The 8,616-nt window shown below is 36.8% G+C and overlaps 1 pseudogene; it reads left to right on the top strand.

Annotated features, from left to right (window-relative positions):
- Positions 1-4,698: 4,698 nt before the first annotated feature.
- On the top strand, positions 4,699-5,696 carry LOC113054833 (trace amine-associated receptor 13c-like; annotated as a pseudogene).
- The last annotated feature ends 2,920 nt before the right edge of the window (positions 5,697-8,616 follow it).

Raw genomic sequence — 8,616 nt, 5'->3', positions numbered from 1 at the left:
CAAATGAACTGTATAATTATATAATGATTTACTTATTATACATAATATATATAAAATAAATGATCGATCCAATGGCTTTAATCTGTGTCAGAATCGATTTTACCGGGACATCGCCTATAGCAACCCAAGACATAAATTCCAGTGCTTTATCAGATATGTACCACTGTTTCATCCTTGTTTTTGATTTATGTCAAAGTACTCTGTCAAAAGTTTTTTGTGCTTTTTCGGAGCATTTTCTCATGCTAATGTGTGTTTGTATTCATGCACTCACTACAGGCCTTACTTTCACTTTATTTTAATTCATTTACCAAAGCAATATGTTAAGTAGTAGTTTAAAAGACTACTTATTGGTTTAATATGGGACAGTTTGAACCAATCTGGGCACGGGGTGGGACTAAGCGTCAAAAATAAAATTCTGTTTGGCTCAGAGGAACGAAAGCATTGGTTTCTTCTGACAAATCAATGTTCTCAAAATGCGATGACGTAATCACGTACACTACAGCGCCTCTGAATATGTATTATGTCTGTTTAAAAAAAAAGTAGTCCCTTTACAGATTCGATTGATGTATTGCTCTTATCTGTACGATCAAAACTGAAAGTGTAATTAAAGTTATTTTTCAGGAGAAAATGACTCATAATGCCTATATGCGTTAATCAACTCCAGAGGGCACGCATCAGGAGATAAATCACAAGAGAAGCGAGAGGCTGCGGGCATAATGTTTGGAATATATTTATCTAAATGTATCAATTAGTTTCCACAATATTCATCAGAAGTCATCAATTAAGATTATTTTACCCAAAAATTTTCTTCCATGGGTGCATCTCACCGGGAACACCCAACACAAGGAACACTATTTATACACGACACAATAAAACACACCTGGGAACAAATGAACTAATTAATGACACATCATTAGGAACGAAGGAAGTAGGAACAAAGACAGACACAGGAAGGACCAAATAAGGAAAACAGAAACATACATGTGACGGCTCATTCTGCACTGTAAAAATATAATAGGGGAGGATTGGCTCTCCTTGTCTCCACCCTGTCACCAACCTCCAGGGCGGATCAGGAAGCCTTGGCAGAGCAGGCAGTTCGGTTTGCCATGGCAGATATGGAGACTCTGGAGGCCATGGCAGGTCAGGGGACCGGGAGGCCATAGTCCATACTGGAACCTCCTAAAAAAATGTAACATTTAACAGCGGACAGAAAGCTCAACACAGGGAACACTTTATACACTACATATTAGAACACACCTGGGAAAAAAATAACTAATTTATGACACACAGCTGGATACGAATACTTCAGTAAGACAGACAGACAGACAGACAGATGGACCAAATAAGGAAAACAGTAACATACATGTTGTAATGACAATTGAAAATGCATTTTATCTGAGCTGGATGAGGAAACCAAGGATGAAGGAGGGCTGGACAAGACCAGCGGAGAAGCAGAGGGAGGAGAGGGGGCAGTTAAATTTCCAGTTCCAATTCCCAGTCAGTCAGATCCCCTCCTGGTTTTAACAACAACCATGCGCTCCTTACTCGGCTCACCCTCAGCCGCAATGCAGAGGGTTCCACTCCACTCCACACTCACACCATCTGCAGCTGTCTCCCTTGCAGTGGGCACTGTAGATGGCTCTCACACCTGCTCTGATGGGTTGGGCTCCATAGTACATTCAACGGAATGAAAAAACTGACCAACAAAACACAGGGGACACACACAACTTTTGTTCAGTCGGTTCTTCTGTCTCACTGCACAGCCAGAAGGAACACAGAGCCGAGGAATAATCGAGAGTGTTTATTAACCCAACACAGGGGTAAAGTCAACAATAAAAATAGGAAGACACAAGGAAGACACACATACTTAACTGGTAGACCCAACAAAACTGAACTGAAAGGACTAGGGTTTTTAAAGGCAGGATAATGAGGAAAACATAGATGTATAGGATGACTAAATTAACTGGGACATGGAACACATGGGGAAAAAACTAGACACACTTGGAATCAAAATGAATAACCTCGGGATACAAAAACTGTAAATCGCTTTGGAAAAAAGTGTCTACTAAATGCAAATGCATAATAACTAGTTATTCGAGAGCATGCAAGAGAGATAAAGTATGTGCTTTTCATACATCAGAAGACATAATTTTGTGTAAAACATGGAAATAATCTGTCATTTTACCCTATTATTTACTATGTTTATTTGCTTGGGCAGTGTTGTCATGGGTTTTGGTTATTTTGCTGCTTTGGGCTGTTAGAACCTTTAAAATAACTGAAATCAGTTTTCGAAGTGATATTGACCTGGTTGAGACCTGTTTGGAACTTTGTTTGTCGTGCATTTGCCTGAAAAAAATTGCACACCTTAGAATGTTTGTCAGTCAGATTCAAGCATTCTATGGCATTCTCCCGTAGTAGAAATATATATATATATATATATATATATAGAGAGAGAGAGAGAGAGAGAGAGAGAGAGAGAGAGAGAGAGAGAGAGAGAGAGAGGGAGAGAGAGAAGGAATAAAAGCAGATAGAAAAAACATTGCAGTGAGTGCTAGTGATAGATTACATTATTTTAAATGAGCCTACCCCCCAAGATTACTGTTATAAACATAAGCCACATCCAAAAGGTAAAGGGGGAGGTGTTGCTTCAATTTATAAAAATGTTTCCCTCACCTCAGTAAAAAAATCAGTGGCCAGCAGGGATTAATGCCCAGTGGTATCTGTGGAATTTTGTGCTCTTTCTTACTATATCTGCTTCACGTTTATTGCCATCCCTTTTAGGCCCAGTCTAGAATAAACACAGACCATTGCATGCGATGTATTTCTGCCTACACCATCTAGTTTCAATTTAGGTCTCCTGTCAAGGCCTTCCTAACAGTAAACCAAATGTGTGCATGCAGTTATTTCTTCTGAAAAAAAAAAAAAAACATTTATTAAATTAATCATTTATTTCTACATTTGGAAGAGCAGATCCTAACCAACCGGCAAGCAACACACTCTTATTATATAAGCAAAAATATGCTATATATGCATAAAAATGCTTCCATTATTTTATGGTGGCCACCGTTGTTTATGTTACTCGTTAGTCAGTCCAAAAGTGGTCCTCCATTCTGCTGCTTTTTTCCAGTCCCATCTGAGGTGCCAGAAGTAGTGTCGTCTGCCGCTGATCTTGTGGAAGATTTTTATTGGTCAATATGTAAACTAATCAGGCATAATCAATGTGAATCTAGCCATTTATGTATCAAGTTATTCTACTGTTATAATCATGCATTTGACTGTATGTAGAGGCCTGTGTGAGAATGGAATGTGCAGAGAGTGCAGGGGTATAGTATATGGTGCATCTGCACACTCTATTTGGACATACAGTATGACAAAATATATGATCAGACCTCCTTGGTGCAGACATTAAGAAAATACAGCATATAGTAAAGTTGGACACCCTATTTTGACATAAGACAAAATATATGATTAGGACTCCTCGTTTCACTTAAAATAAATTCTACATCCTAAAAGCAAGCTGGACACCATAAAAGGTAAAAGAGTTGATAAACAGAACCATATGTATGAAATGTATTGAGCATGGGCACGCCTCAGAAGCACTGTATAAAATAGAGAACCGACACAGACTCATCAGACTGATTCCTCAGATCCATGGAAGACTAAAATACACTACAATCTGAAGAATCACACAAAATTCCTGATTGTTATTCGGCTTCTCCTTATTTATGTTTTTTTCTGTTTATACAGGGTAAGGCATGTTCTATACATTTCATAGATTTTTCATTATACATATAATTTGATTCTTCTCTACAGAAAAGGGGCCCCATAGACTTGTTAGAATAAGGCCCACTTGTACGTTTCCAGATGTTTTCATCTGAGGGTCTGTATTTTGCTATGCATGCTTTTTTCCTTTTTACACACAGGCCCAAATGATTATAATGGAACTATAGCCGCATATATAAATGGCTAGATTCACATTGATTATACATTATTAATTCATATTTTGATTGATAAAATACTTCAACACATACTCTTAAGTTTTGCTTCAAGATACCTACTGTACCTGATTTCTGAGTATGGATGTACCAACCAGCTCTCTAGTAATGTTCTCAGAGAGTGACTGTTTCTGTTATGTCCAGTATTGTTTTTCTGATTACCTGGATGTTTGTAGCAATCGTTAGATCACCTTCATTATGTGTGACTCTTATCTACCAAAGACAGTTTGGAAAGATTTGTGACTTGCTTGCATACTCACCTTTCAATAATTACCTGTTTCCTCAGTTTCAAATTGGGTTCAACTCTGTCTTCAGAGTGATGTGTTGTAACACATAACTGTATATTTGAGGGTTTTCTGTGGACAATTACATCTACATCACTAATCCTACCCAACACCTAAATTTATCAAATACCTTACTAACTATCAATAAGCAGGGAATTAGGAGCTTATTGAAGGGAAAGTCATAGTTAATGTTGAATAATTATTCCCTATTCCAAAGTTAAGTGTTACCAAAAACATTATTATGAGCTGTTGAACAGACTACTGTGTGAATAAATTAATACATACAACAAATTATTAAATGTCATTATGCAGAATCAGAGTGGGCGGTAGATGGGTTGGTCAGTTTGATCCAGACACTGTATAAATGAAAGTACTGTAAGGAAAGCAGAACAAACTCCTAAAAGGAGGAGGCTCACACATGGTCTATGAGACAGAGGATCATGAGATTCAGTACTGCTTTCCTGCCATCAACTCATCATGTATCAGGGGAAAACACTTCAGGCATGAATCCAATATCATGTATATGTTTTTTTCATTGCTGTCAGTGTGGACTGTGTTTCTGAACCTGCTGGTGATCATCTCCATCTCTCACTTCAAGAAGCTTCACACTCCAACCAACCTCATCATTCTCTCTCTAGCAGTGGCAGACATGCTTGTTGGATTTGTGATGCCCATAGAAGCCTCGAGGCAGATTGAGATCTGCTGGTACTTTGGAGAAACTTTCTGTGGAGTGTTTTTGGTAATAACAGGGCTGCTCATTTCAGCATCTCTTTATAATTTGACTTTAATTGCTGTTGATCGTTATTTGGCTGTGTGTCACCCTTTACTGTACCAAAAAAAAATAACTACAACTAAAACTTTGATTATCATATGTATCTGCTGGGTGTGGTCTTCAGCATACAATATTTCTTTCATAACAGATAACGGATATTTTGATCCATCGAGCAGAACACATGGGTGTTATGGAGAGTGTCCCTTTATGACTAACTCTGCCTGGAGTATGACTGATCTGTTCTTGTCTTTCCTTTTTCCTTGTACTGTGATTATAATTTTATATCTGAAGATATTTTATGCTGTACATCAGCAAGTGAAAGTTATAAACACCCTGATGAAGGGTGGCAAATGTGTAAATGAAGGTTCAGTTAGAAGGAAATCTGAAGGCAAAGCTGCTCTGACATTAGGAATCATTGTCACAGTTTATCTACTTTGTTGGATACCTTACTATATTTATTCCATATCAGCAGTTTCTTCAACAATTACAAATGTTTTATTTTGGGTCTTGTATATTAACTCAGGTCTGAATCCTTTGGTCTATGCTTTATTTTACCCCTGGTTTAAAAAGACAGTTAAACTCATCTTAACTCTGAAAATATTTCAGCCAGCATCCTCTCTGGTCAATATTTTTACAGAACATTAATTAAACTGACAAAGCTATCATTCTGAGAACAATTTCATGAAGTCATGAAGGTAAATAATTATAATATACATTCCATGCATTTTAATATTATAGTATGTTTCAAATATCATTGCTACTTAACATAACTGTTGCAGGTTTTGTCAGAATTTAACCCCTTTGCTGTCAAAAATCATCATTGGCCCCAGATTATTGTTGTTTCACTTTTACAGTATGTTAAACATCACCTTCTGGACAAACTGTGCAATCAGCAGGAAGATTAAACACTCTAGCTTTGATATTTGAGTACTGTTTTAGGAAACTCTATATTATCTATATGTCACTTTCACTACTTATATGTAGAGTGTGCATGTATTGTAACTTTTCAAGTACATAAGTTGAATTAATATTTATTGTTTCATATAAACTGATGTGAATAAATGAATACTTTAACTGCTAGACATCACCTAATGTAGGCCGATTTATATTATGATCCAAACAAAGGATACAATTCTGATTAGTTTTCAAAGCTCACACAATTTTCCTTTTATTTATTATTTAATATTTGTATGCCACCTTTGGATTAATTTAGTGGATTTATTAAAGGGGTCATAATATTTTGCTAAAAAGAACATTATTTCGCGTATTTGGTGTAATTAAATGTGTTTTAGCCATTATGTTCAAAAAACATTATTTTCCACAAAATGTACATTATTGTTGCTCCTCTATGCCCGCCTTTCTGAAACTATTTTTTTTTTTTTTTTTTTTACAATTTTTTAAAAAAAATTTAATTGTGATGATTTTGTCTCACATTTAACAAAAACCCACCAATTCACTCAACAAATTAGAATACTTCATAATACCAATGATAATAATAAAATAAGTGATTTGTTGGCCTTCTGTAAAGTATGTTCTTTGCTTTAATTATTGCCTCAGTTCGGCATGGGATAGAGGTGATCAGTTTGTGGCACTGTTGAGGTGGTAGGGAAGCCCAGTTCCCCTTCCAAAGGGAACCCCACACTGCATCCTGTAGAGAACACTATGGGAATGCTGTCAGCGTGACTGGTGTCTGAAGCATGAATGAAATAACAACAATGAACTTGACATTGGCAGGCGGAAGCCTATGAAGACATCATCCTCTTTTTTTGTCTTCAAGAGACCTTGTGTACAAAGCACATATATGTTTGACTCATAAGAGAGAAGGATGCTGCATTCGCAGAGCTACTAGAGCAAAGGTCTGTACTCTAGCTTTTTGCCAGTGTTTGCATGAGAAAATGCCTTTTCTTCTAGAATTCCTTTTTGTTTCAATTTTTTACAGAATAGGAACTGTGTATAATGTGGGTTATCTACATTACTGGTGAAGGAGGCTAGTGACTTGAGCCTCCTCATCCTCTCAGCACAGGTTGTGATTCTCTGTGTGAGCCTCCCTGATCAACTGTTCTTGAGACTGGTACAGAGTCGGAGTCAGAGCAGATCAGCTGGAGGGGCATTGGATCATCGGCGGGGGGGCACTGTCTTGATTCCTAATACAAAACAGATGACAACTGTTAGGTTAAACGAAAGGTTAGGTTAGTTGCCTAGATCAGCACTTTGCGAATGGACAGCGACTCAAGTAGCATTTAGTAGCCTGTTCTCGCGTTCTGCGAGTTCAGTAGCCTATATTTTTTGGGGAAACCTACGAGGAATTGCGGCTAATGTTCATAACCTTGCACATAGAGGGCGTTTTTAAGAGCTAAGATAGGCTAGGCTACATCGTTATCGGGAAACCTGACCCAGAACAGATAGCATAAACAATAGAACAGGACAGAAAAGAATAATATAAATATAATATAGGCTAAATAAAAAACATAAAATAGGCCTACAATAAATAGCTATATATTTTTTATACTTAAATAATTAACAAATTATGACGACAAAAATAAAACACTGAATCAGTTTGAAGCTTTGAAAAACCAGCAAAAAAAATGTCCCCATCAGACAAAGTACTTTTGTATAGATGTTTCTGAAAACTTAAGGCTGTTTTCTTCATAAAACGAGGTGGACATCATCACACACATGTCTGCGTATGGACCAGTTAAATCAGAAGACTAAAATTTGCCTGCAGAGAAGGATGTCACAACAATAATGAGCCATTTTTTCTTAGGGCTTAGGTTCTAAAGGACTCATTTTCTAAACAAAATAAATAAAGGACAAAAATAACTGTATATTCTGCTATTACTTTATGGTAATACTTGTTTTTAACCTGGGTTACACACCTCCCAGCAGTTTATGCACGCACCAAGCAGAAATTACATAAGCTCATATATCTTTACAGACAGCCAAGTACAAAACACAAATCAAGTTAGAAGCCACAAACATTCATCAACAGTTCACCTGCTTAGTAGGCCTTATGAAAGCCAGGGGTGGCTTCAATAACTGAATTGAACAAACGAGTTACCCTCAGAAGAGTTGCAGGCGACGAGTGTTGCTACTGAATTGTCGAAGTACTGTGTCCTTCCATTCGCTTGTGCATTTTCGTGTCAAGTCTTTCTCTCGAATGCAAGCTGCACTAACCTGGCCTTTCTCTCATGTAGCATTGTGCGTCTGTGCTCCGAAAAAACTTTTTTCAGAGTGGAGAATGAATTCTCACACATTGCTGCGGATGCACCAAATGATCAGTGTTGGGGTAGTTACTCAAAAAATTTAATTAGTTACTAGTTACTTCTGTAAATTGTAATGAGATTACTTTACTAGTTACTGCATTTGAAAAGTAACTTCACTACTTATTACTTTACTTAAGGCCCTATAAAATATGTTTTATTTTTTCTTAACTCCTTTTTAATGGTTAAATTAAATTGTACACATCAAAAAGCATGTCTAATTAATGTAAATCATAACACATACATTTTCACAGCAATTTATTAAAAGTTTAACAAAAATTGCATTACTTTTTTCTTCTGAGACA

This window comes from Carassius auratus, chromosome 35 (assembly GCF_003368295.1).
Source record: "Carassius auratus strain Wakin chromosome 35, ASM336829v1, whole genome shotgun sequence".
In the NCBI taxonomy this organism is placed as follows: Eukaryota; Metazoa; Chordata; class Actinopteri; order Cypriniformes; family Cyprinidae; genus Carassius; species Carassius auratus.
The sequence above is the reverse complement of the archived record's forward strand: the minus strand, read 5'-3'. Positions and strand labels throughout refer to the sequence as shown.